Consider the following 11,737-nt stretch of genomic DNA (forward strand, 5'->3'; position numbering starts at 1 on the left):
AGGTAATTTTTGAAATTACTATGTTCCCCAACAAAAGATGGTTAAGTTTCCTGGCCATAGACATGTGTTGTCATTTAATGAACGAGATCACATCATTAGAGAATGATGTGATGGACAAGACCCATCTGTTTTCTTAGCATTATGATCATTTAGTTTTATTGCGATTGCTTTCTTCATGACTTATACATATTTCTCTGACTATGAGATTATGCAACTCCCGAATACCGGAGGAACATTTTGTGTGCTATCAAACATCACAATGTAACTGGGTGATTATAAAGATGCTCTACAGGTGTCTCCGATGGTGTTTGTTGAGTTGGCATAGATCGAGATTAGGATTTGTCACTCCGAGTATCGGAGAGGTATCTCTGGGCCCTCTCGGTAATGCACATCACTATAAGCCTTGCAAGCAATGTGACTAATGAGTTAGTTGCGGGATGATGCATTATGGAACGAGTAAAGAGACTTGCCGGTAACGAGATTGAACTAGGTATGAAGATACCGACGATCGAATCTCGGGCAAGTAACATACCAATAACAAAGGGAATAATGTATGTTGTTATGTGGTTTGACCGATAAAGATCTTCATAGAATTTGTAGGAACCAATATGAGCATCCAGGTTCCGTTGTTGGTTATTGACCGGAGATGTGTCTCGGTCATGTCTACATAGTTCTCGAACCCGTAGGGTCCGCACGCTTAACGTTCGATGACGATTTGCATTATGAGTTATGTGTTTTTGGTGACCCAAGTTTGTTTGAGTCCCGAATGAGATCATGGACATGACGAGGAGTCTCGAAATGGTCGAGAGGTAAAGATTGATATATTGGACGAAGGTATTCGGACACCGGAAAGGTTTTGGGACGTTTCAGATATTTATCAGGGAACCGAGGGGTTACCGGACCCCCCCCCCCCGGGAAGTTATGGGCCTTAATGGGCTATAAGGGAGTAGGAGAGAGCAGCCCACAGGGTGGCGCCCCCAAGGGAGTTCGAATTGGACTCAGGGGAGGGGGCGCGGCCCCCTCTTTCCTCTCCCCCCTTCCCTCCTTCCCCCCTTGGAATAGGAAAGGGAGTCCAACTAGGATAGGGAATCCTAGTTGGACTCCCCCTTGGCGCGCCCCCTCACGGCCGCCGGCCTCCTCCCTCTCCTCCTTTATATATAGGGGCAGGGGGCACCCCAAAGGCACATCAAGTGTCCCTTAGCCGTGTGTGGTGCCCCCTCCACAGTTTACCACCTCGGTCATATTGTCGTAGTGCTTAGGCGAAGCCCTGCGCGGATCACATCACCATCACCGTCACCACGCCGTCATGTTGTCGGAACTCTCCCTCGACCCTCTACTGGATCAAGAGCTCAAGGGACGTCATCGAGCTGAACGTGTGCTGAACACGGAGGTGCCGTATGTTCGGTACTTGAATCGGTTAGATCGTGAAGACTTTCGACTACATCAACCGCGTTAACATAACGCTTCCACTTTCGGTCTACGAGGGTACATGGACACACTCTCCCATCTCGTTGCTATGCACCTCCTAGATAGATCTTGTGTGATCGTAGGAATTTTTTGAATTACTATGTTCCCCAACACATTTGGTGGGCGCTGGGACTAAAGTTGCCTTGCTGTCAGTTGAACTCGTAGATACAACATGTTGTCAAAAAACAATGGACTTGCTTCAGCAGTGAACTGATCCTAGGACATGTTAAACACTTTTGAGAATCCCGTTGGTAGATGGTTTTCACTTGTGAAGGTATTGGCTTGTCTGCGGTTAAACACAAAGTTACCTGCAGGTATGGTTCTCGTCGCAAATTCATACTCAATGGTTATTGGCACAAATATTTCCTTTTCAACTCCGAAGTATAGTCCAAAACTGTGAATCCCTAGTTGAGCATTAAGATTGCATGCCACAAGGAGGAAAACGAGTGTCCTACAAAGTGGAATGGTTGAGACCTGATATGTCCATACGGTAAAGACCGGTGCATTCTTCAGACTTGAGATCCATGTAAGCAATTCATTGCTTGTGGGGCGCTCAAAGTCAATTGTCTTCACATGTCTTAACTTGTATAGCAGGGCAGAGATCACAATGCGTGCAGAATGAAGAGTGTCCAAATCCTAGAAAGGCAAAAGTGATAGAAGTTTCCCACAACTCATCTGGCTCAAACGTACCAATGGCACTAAAGATTTGATCAAGATCCTATGCCTTTCTACAGATTCTGGATACTTTGCATGAGCCCATTTCAGTAGGAAATCCTAGACGAAGTCCTCCGACAACACCTCAAAATTATCGCTTGAAAATATTGCTTTGATACCTGAGAGAGACATATCCAAAACCTCAGCTTGAGACCTAAAACAGGACCAAATCAAACATTCAGCTAATATACAAAGGCAGCAATGCCCAAATTTATCAAGAATGAAGTCACTCACATATGAAGATTTTTGTACTTGTCAGCCAAAAATTCCCGAGTTGCTATCTTCACATGCTGAAGAGCGTTTGATATTGAGACCGAGTGATCGTAATCAAGGTACAGGAGAGCTAACTCCTTTGTCATCAGTAGACTAATCAACAGCTGGCTACAATAGCTCATGTGGTGGACAACTTCAAATTTATCAACAACAGACATCACTTTTAGAAGTAGAATAGGATCGCTTGTCTTAAATATTCCACTGTAAATAAAGTGCAACAGCTCTGGCAGGGCTTCGTCCTCTGTCCCAAATGAAAAGAAAATATAAGTACTATGAATTAACAACAATTCATTTAGAAATACACAAACCGGCACAGCTAACTGTGTTTGAATTAATCCTATTGTGTGTACACTACTATGCCCATGAAAAAGAAAACATATGCATCATATAATTTGTCGCCAAAAATCCAAATCATTCAACTTGAGTAGCAACTGTGTCCGTTAATTTACCTAGCATCCATATAGATACACTACATAAATGTCTCAATAGGCTTGCAGCACTAATTTAGACAAAAAGCATGAGAAGAATTACATCCAAGCACAGATAGCACTTCACCTTAGTTTACTACTGTAGAATATAACCAGCTCATGGTTAGAGCACAAACTTTAGGGTGAAAAATCAGGTTTCACAATATTCAGACATTAGATGACATTACAAATTCGCATGAAAATACCGAGGGTCCTTTCTCTGATTTCTTCCTAACAACTTTGGCACTTTACCTCCTCATCACCTAGACTCTAATCTAATACAACGTTTCACAATGAACAATATAGAGGGGCCTTTCCTCTAATTTCTTCCTAAAATTTGGCACTTTACCACCTCATCACGTAGCTTCTGATCTAATACAACTTTATCACATGGAATACATCCACAGTTCATAATTTATAGCAATGAATTGTGAGTACACTTGGCAATTGAGTTTCAGTTGAAGTGCCTTGGAATATCTTAAATATCTACCTCACAAAAGCTAACCTATACAGTGAAATTAAGTAGCTGTAGGAGTACTATATCAACTATCTATTGCTGCAATACAGACCACGCCTATAGCTAAATATGACCATCACATCACTGATATCATAGACATGATCAAACAACATCTATAAACAAACTCCGCTGAGTCATGTAGTTTTCATCACTAGATAGTTTTTTAAAGTTACTGCGGCAGAGATTTCATTTTTAGGCTTTCTGATACCATATGATGCTTGCACAATGAGGGGCAAATGATTTCCTCCCAATTGTATTAAACAGGTTATGAAATATGTCCAGGGAAAGCAAGTCTGCATTAAAGACATTTTACATGAGAAAAAGTGAGGATGCTCAAGATGAGTTGAATTGACAAATTACCATAGTCTGTAATCATCAGGGCTATTTCCTTGAGTTTCGACTCTTGCATTCCATTCGTGAAGAGCTAAAAAGCATCAAGTGAAGCTTAGTAGGCTGACTATTCAAGATGGATTTCAGAAGGTCTGACGATTACCTTGTAGACGTAGGGGCTTTTCGAACCAAGTAACAAGGAGATAACATGAATTTGCTTTACTCTTAGACAAGGTGTATCGGTGGCATCACCTACGAAATAGTGAAATACCAAGACCAGAGAAACAAAAAATATCATTCTTGCTCATATAATTAGTTTAGTGTTTGTGAGAAATTGATATATTAATATAATAGAAAAGCTACAAGCTTAAAGCCATCACTAAAAGGAATGGTTGAACTTGCAGCTATTTGTGACAAAATGATATATACAATAGAAATGCTAAAAGCTCAAAGTCGCCACTATAGAGAATGGTTTAAACTACAGGTGTTTGTGACAAATTGATATATAACAAAAAGGTTAAAAGTTTAAAACCATCACTATAAGGAACGGTTGAAGTTGCAGCTGTCGTACCATGTTCACTAATGACAACTAAATTATTTCCATCTGATTCAACCTCAGAACTGCAAGGTGCAGATTCTGCACATGGAAATGACAGCAGAAAAATTGCTTTGTCAGGAATCGCAATGGCTACATAGATTTAACTAAACACATTAGATGATTACATAGATTTAATCTTTTAAGTGTTACTATGAGAACATTAGTTATTGGACCTCTGAGACAAGATTTTTATCAAAAGAGAAAACAACTACTTCCCCTAGACGCGATTCATGATTCAGAAATTAAATGCATAACCAAATTGTATGGTAAAACATTACAGTACAATGATCAACTCAAACAGGATGAGGAAACAAATATGAGTGTGCCATGGACAAAATTATATTTTATCACGAGTGATAACTTCGAACAAAAGGACCACAACACCTAAATAGTTGCATCAGTTGAGTTGTTAAGGGGAGTTGATCACTCGCTGCTTTCCCCCATTTGGGTTTTACTAATCAAGTAATCAGAAATGGCGACAAAATTAATCCTGGACACAAAAATTCTCCACGTGTCAATATACATCAATCTTTGGGTCTAACATGTACGATAAACTAACTCGATATAGTAGGAAAGGCCACAAGCTGGATTCTCATGTCAATCTACTAAAGGTGCCATCACTCAATACGACATCTGGTTTGCCTTTTACAACAGGAGTGTCTCTACATTCTAGTATCAATCAAGCATGGCTATAAGTAGTAACTATCAACTTCCCTCACAAAAAGAAAACACCCCCTAGTCCACGATAATGCAGAGTATTGTACATATCAAAGGGGTTCAAACTTTGGAAGTGCTCGAATATTTGGGTTGCTTGCAGACTTTTGGTATCCCAATTACCAGACCCGAACATTTGTGTTCTTTGCAAACAAAGAAGAATTGCACAAGTGGAGGTGAGGGTGAAGGAAATATGCCCTAGTGGTAATAATAATTTTTTTTATTTTATATTATATTTCCTTATTCATGATAAAGGTTTATTATTCATGTTAGAATTGTATTGATCGGAAAATTAAATACATGTGTGAATACATAAACAGATACCGTGTCCCTAATAAGCCTCTACTAGTCAAGCTTGTTGATCACAGATGGTTAAGGTTTCCTAACCATAGACATGTGTTGTCATTTGATAACGGGATCACATCATTAGGATAATGATGTGATGGAGAAGACCCATCTGTTCGCTTAGCATAATGATCATTCAGTTTATTGCTATTGCTTTCTTCATGTCAAATACATATTCCTTCGACTATGAGATTATGCAACTCCCGGATACCGGAGGAATACCTTGTGTGCTATCAAATGTCACAACATAATTGGGTGATCATGAAGATGCTCTACAGGTATCTTCGAAGGTGTTTGTTGAGTTGGCATAGATCAAGATTAGGATTTGTCACTCTAAGTATCAGAGAGGTATCTCTGGGCCCTCTCGGTAATACACATCATAAGCTTGCAAGCAAATGACTAAGGAGTTAATCAAAAGGTGATGTATTACGAAACGAGTAAAGAGACTTGCCGGTAACGAGATTGAACTAGGTATGAAGATACCGACGATCAAATCTCGGGCAAGTAACATACCAATGGACAAAGGGAATTACGTATGTTGTCATAACGGTTCGACCGATAAAGATCTTCATAGAATGTAGGAGCCAATATGGGCATCTAGGTTCCGCTATTAGTTATTGACCGGAGAGGTGTCTCGGTCATGTCTACATAGTTCTCGAACCCTTAGGGTCTGCATGCTTAACGTTCGTTGACGATATAGTGCTATATGAGTTATATGCTTTGGTGACCGAATGTTGTTTGGAGTCACGGATGAGATCACGGACATGTCGTGGAGTCTCGAAATGGTCGAGAGGTAAAGATTGATATATAGGACGATGGTATTTGGACACCGAAAGTGTTTTGGGGCGTACCGGGAAGGAATTGGGTCATCGGAGCACCCCCCCCCCCCCCCGCGCGACAAGTTATGGGCCCTATGGGCCAAAGGAGGGGACAGACCAGCCCATAAGGGGGCTAGTGCGCCCCCTCCCTTGTTTGGGCAGCCCTAGGGAAGGAAAAGGGGGAGGGCTAGCCCCTCCCGCCTTTCTCTCTTATGGGAGAATGGAAAGGGGCAGGGGCGCCACCCTAGCTCCCCTGCCTTTCCACGCACTCCAAATAAGGAAAGGGGCGGCTTGGGAGGGACCCCAAGTAGGATTCCTCCTACTTGGGCGCCTCCTTTGGCTGCTCCTCCCTCCCTCCCTCCCACCTATATATATGTGGGAAGAGGACGCCTAGCACACAACAGACAATTGCCTAGCCATCTGCGGCACCCCCCTCCATTGTTTACACCCCCGGTCATATTTTCATAGTGCTTAGGCGAAGCCCTGTGGAGACCACTTCATCATCACCGTCACCATGCCGTCGTGCTGCCGGAACTCATCTACTACCTCACCGTCTTGCTGGATCAAGAAGGCAGAGGACGTCACCGAGCTGAACGTGTGCAGAACGCAGAGGTGTCATACATTCGGTACTTGATCGGTTGGAGCGTGAATAAGTTCGACTGCATCAACTGCGTTGTTAAAAGCTTCCGCTTACGGTCTACGAGGGTAGGTAGACACAATCTCCCCCTCTCGTTGCTATGGATCTCCATGGATAGATCATTGTGTGTGCGTAGAAATTTTTTGTTTTCCATGCAACGATTTCCATCAGAGGGAGATAGGGGGGAGGGGAACACACACTATGTACCGTCGTCTTCTCTGCAGCGCTTGCGAGGTCGCGCCGACTCGATCGAGCTACCTCCCAATCCGGGCCCCGCCTTGAATATGCTATACGGTGAGTCCCAGGGCGATCCTTCATCGACGAACCGCGCCTCTGAATCCTCGGCCGCGATCTCAAGTCACAGAATCCGATCAGAAAACAAAGCATAATTGAGGGAAAATTCGAAACTTGATGACGCAGAATCCAATCCCGGCGGCCTCTCCTCCCCGCTGGCCATAGCCTCCGGCAGCTCCTCAGGTTGTAATGTTGGGAAACGTTGCATGGAAAACAAAAAATTTCTACGCACTCGCAAGATCTATCCATGGAGATGCATAGCAACAAGAGAGGAGAGTGTGTCTATGTACCCTCATAGACCGTAAGCGGAAGCGTTTAACAACGCGGTTGATGTAGTCATACTCTTCGCGATCCAATCACGGTCCAATCGATCTAGTGCCGAACGGACGACACCTCCGAGTTTAGCACACGTGCGACTCGATGACATCTTCTCCTTGTTGATCTAGCAAGCGAGAGAGGAGAAGTAGATGGGATCAAAACCAACGCGACGGCGTGGTGGTGATGGTGGTGGTGGAGTACCGACAACGCTTTGTTAAGTGTCGTCGAGACGAGGCGGTGGAACTACGGAGTAACGGGAGAGAGAGGGGCGCCAAGGGCTTGGTGTGTCCTCTTGGGGCGCCCCATCCCCTCTATATATAGGTGGAGGAGCGTGGGAAACAGCCCCTCCAAGCCCTAGGGCGCAGCTAAGGGGGAGAGGACTTGGACTCCAAGTCCAATCCTATTCCTACTAGGACTCCTTCCTTTTTTGCCTTCCCTTGCCACATGGGCTTTTGAGGACTTGGTGCGCCTAGACCAATAAATCCAAGGCACCTCCCCGGAGACCATGCTAGCCCTTGGGTCATGGTGGACCCACTTGTGGACTTCTGGACCCCTCCAAAATCCTCCAAAACCTTCTAGAAGCTTCCAGGTACAATACCGAAAAACTGCACTTTTTTCGAAACCCAAAATATGAATTCCCATATATAAATATTTACCTCTCGACCATTCCGAGACTCCTTGTGACGTCCGGGATCTCATCCGGGACTCCGAACAACATTTGGTTACCAGTCATCAAATATCCCAATACTACTCTAGCGTCAGCGAACGTTAAGCATGCGACCCTGTGGGTTCGGGAATTATGTAGTCATGACGGAGACACCTCTCCGATCAATAACCAATAGCGGGACCTAGATGCCCATATTGATTCCTACCTATTCCACGAAGATCTTTTATCGGTTGAACCTTTATGAGAACATACATAATTCCCATTGTCTGACGGTATGTTACTTGCCCGAGATTCAATCGTCAGTATCTCTAGTTCAATCTCGTTACCGAAAAGTCTCTTTACTTGTTCCATAATACATCATCTTGCAACTAACTCCTTAGTCACTTCGCTTGCAAGCTTCTTATGATGTGTATTACTGAGAGGGCCCAGAGATACCTCTCCGATACACAGAGTGACAAATCCCAATCTCGATTCACGCTAACTCAACAGACACCTTGATAGCACACAAGGTATTCCTCCGGTATCTGGGAGTTGCATGATCTCATGGTCGAAGGAACATGTATTTGACATTAAGAAAGCAGTAGCAATAAACTGAACGATCATATGCTAAGCTAACGGATGGGTCTTGTCCATCACATCATTGTGATCCCGTTATCAAATGACAGCTCATGTCTATGGTTAGGAAACCTTAACCATCTTTGATCAATGAGCTAGTCTAGTAGAGGCTTACTAGGGACTGGTATTTGTTTATGGATCCACACATGTATGTAAGTTTCCAGTCAATACAATTATAGCATTAATAATAAACATTTATCATGATTTAGGTAATATAATAATAACCATTTTATTATTGCCTCTAGGGCATATTTCCATCAGTCTCCCACTTGCACTAGAGTCAATAATCTAGTTCACATCGCCATGTGATTAACACCCAGAGTTCACATCGCCATGTGACCAACACCCAGAGAGTACTAAGGTGTGATCATGTTTTGCTTGTGAGAGAAGTTTAGTCAATGGGTCTGTCACATTCAGATCCGTATGTATTTTGCAAATCTCTGTGTCTACAATGCTCTGCATGGAGCTACTCTAGCTAATTGCTCACACTTTCAATATGTGTCCAGATTGATACTCATAGTCATCTGAATCGGTGTCAAAGCTTGCATCGACGTAACTCTTTGCGATGAACTCTTTATCACCTCCATAACCGAGAAAATATTTCCTTAGTTCTCTAAGGATAATTTTGGCCGTTGTCCAGTGATCTACTCCTGGATCACTATTGTACCCACTTACCAAACTCATGGCAAGGCGCACAATAGGTCTGGTACACAACATGACATACTTTATAGAACCTATGGCTGAGGCATAGGGAATGACTTTCATTCTCTCTCTATCTTCTGCCGTGGTCGGGCTTTGAGTCTTACTCAACACCTTGTAACACAGGCAAGGGCCCTTTCTTTGACTAATCCATTTTGAACTTCTTCAAAACTTTATTAAGGTATGTGCTTTGTGAAAGTCTTATCAAGCGTCTTGACCTATCTCTATAGATCTTGATACCTAATATGTAAGCAGCTTCGCCGAGGTTTTTCATTGAAAATTTCTCATTCAAGTATCCTTTTATGCTATCTAGGAATGCTATTTCATTTCCAATCAACAATATGTCATTGATACGTCTCCAACGTATCTATAATTTTTGATTGCTCCATGCTATATTATCTTCTGTTTTGGACATTATTGGGCTTTATTATTCACTTTTATATTATTTTTGGGACTAACCTATTAACCGGAGGCCCAGCCCAGAATTGCTGTCTTTTTCCCTATTTCAGTGTTTCGCAGAAAAAGAATATCAAACGGAGTCCAAACGGAATGAAACCTTCGGGAACGTGATTTTCGGAACGAACATGATCCAGCAGACTTGGGCCCTACGTCAAGCAACCAACAGGGAAGCCACGAGGTAGGAGGGTGCGCCCTCCACCCTCGTGGGCCCCCTGTTGCTCCACCGACGTACTCCTTCCTCCTATATATACCTATGTACCCCCAAACGATTAGAAATAGAGCCAAAACCCTAATTCCACCGTCGTAACTTTCTGTATCCACGAGATCCCATCTTGGGGCCTGTTCCGGAGCTCCACCGAAGGGGGCATCGATCACGGAGGGCTTCTACATCAACACCATAGCCTCTCCGATGATGTGTGAGTAGTTTACTTCAGACCTTCGGGTCCATAGTTATTAGCTAGATGGCTTCTTCTCTCTTTTTGGATCTCAATACAAAGTTCTCCCCCTCTCTTGTGGAGATCTATTTGATGTAATCTTCTTTTGCGGTGTGTTTGTTGAGACCGATGAATTGTGGGTTTATGATCAAGTTTATCTATGAACAATATTTGGATCTTCTGAATTCTTTTATGTATGATTGGTTATCTTTGCAAGTCTCTTCGAATTATCAGTTTGGTTTGGCCTACTAGATTGATCTTTCTTGCAATGGGATAAGTGCTTAGCTTTGGGTTCAATCTTGCGGTGTCCTTTCCCAGTGATAGTAGGGGCAGCAAGGCACATATTGTATTGTTGCCATCGAGGATAACAAGATGGTTTTTTTTATCATATTGCATGAATTTATCCCTCTACATCATGTCATCTTGCTTAAAGCGTTACTCTGTTCTTATGAACTTAATACTCTAGATGCATGCTGGATAGCGGTCGATGTGTGGAGTAATAGTAGTAGATGCAGGCAGGAGTCAGTCAACTTGTCTCGGACGTGATGCCTATATACATGATCATACCTAGATATTCTCATAACTATGCTCAATTCTGTCAATTGCTCAACAGTAATTTGTTCACCCACCGTAAAATACTTATGCTCTTGAGAGAAGCCACTAGTGAAACCTATGGCCCCCAGGTCTATCTTCCATCATATTAATCTTCCAACACTTAGTTATTTTCATTACCTTTTATTTTACTTTGCATCTTTGTCATAAAAATACCAAAAATATTATCTTATCATATCTATCAGATCTCACTCTCGTAAGTGACCGTGAAGGGATTGACAACCCCTTATCGCGTTGATTGCGAGGATTTATTTGTTTTGTGTAGGTGCGAGGGACTCGTGCGTAGCCTCCTACTGGATTGATACCTTGTTTCTCAAAAACCGAGGGAAATACTTGCGCTACTTTGCTGCATCACCCTTTCCTCTTCAAGGGAAAACCAACGCAGTGCTCAAGAGGTAGAAGTCATCCACATATAATATCAAAAATGCTACAGAGCTCCCACTCACTTTCTTGTAAATACATGCTTCACCATAAGTCTGTATAAAACCATATTCTTTGATCACCTCATCAAAGCGGATATTCCAACTCTGAGATGCTTACACCACTCCATAGATGGATCGCTAGAGCTTGCACACTTTGTTAGCACCTTTAGGATCGACAAAACCTTTTGGTTGCGTCATATACAACTCTCCTTTAAGAAATCCATTAAGGAATGCAGTTTTGACATCCATTTGCCAGATTTCATAATTATAAAATGCAACAATTGCTAACATGATTCGGACTGACTTAAGCATCGCTACGAGTGAGAAGGTCTCATTG

This window comes from Triticum aestivum, chromosome 2A (genome assembly GCF_018294505.1).
Source record: "Triticum aestivum cultivar Chinese Spring chromosome 2A, IWGSC CS RefSeq v2.1, whole genome shotgun sequence".
In the NCBI taxonomy this organism is placed as follows: Eukaryota; Viridiplantae; Streptophyta; class Magnoliopsida; order Poales; family Poaceae; genus Triticum; species Triticum aestivum.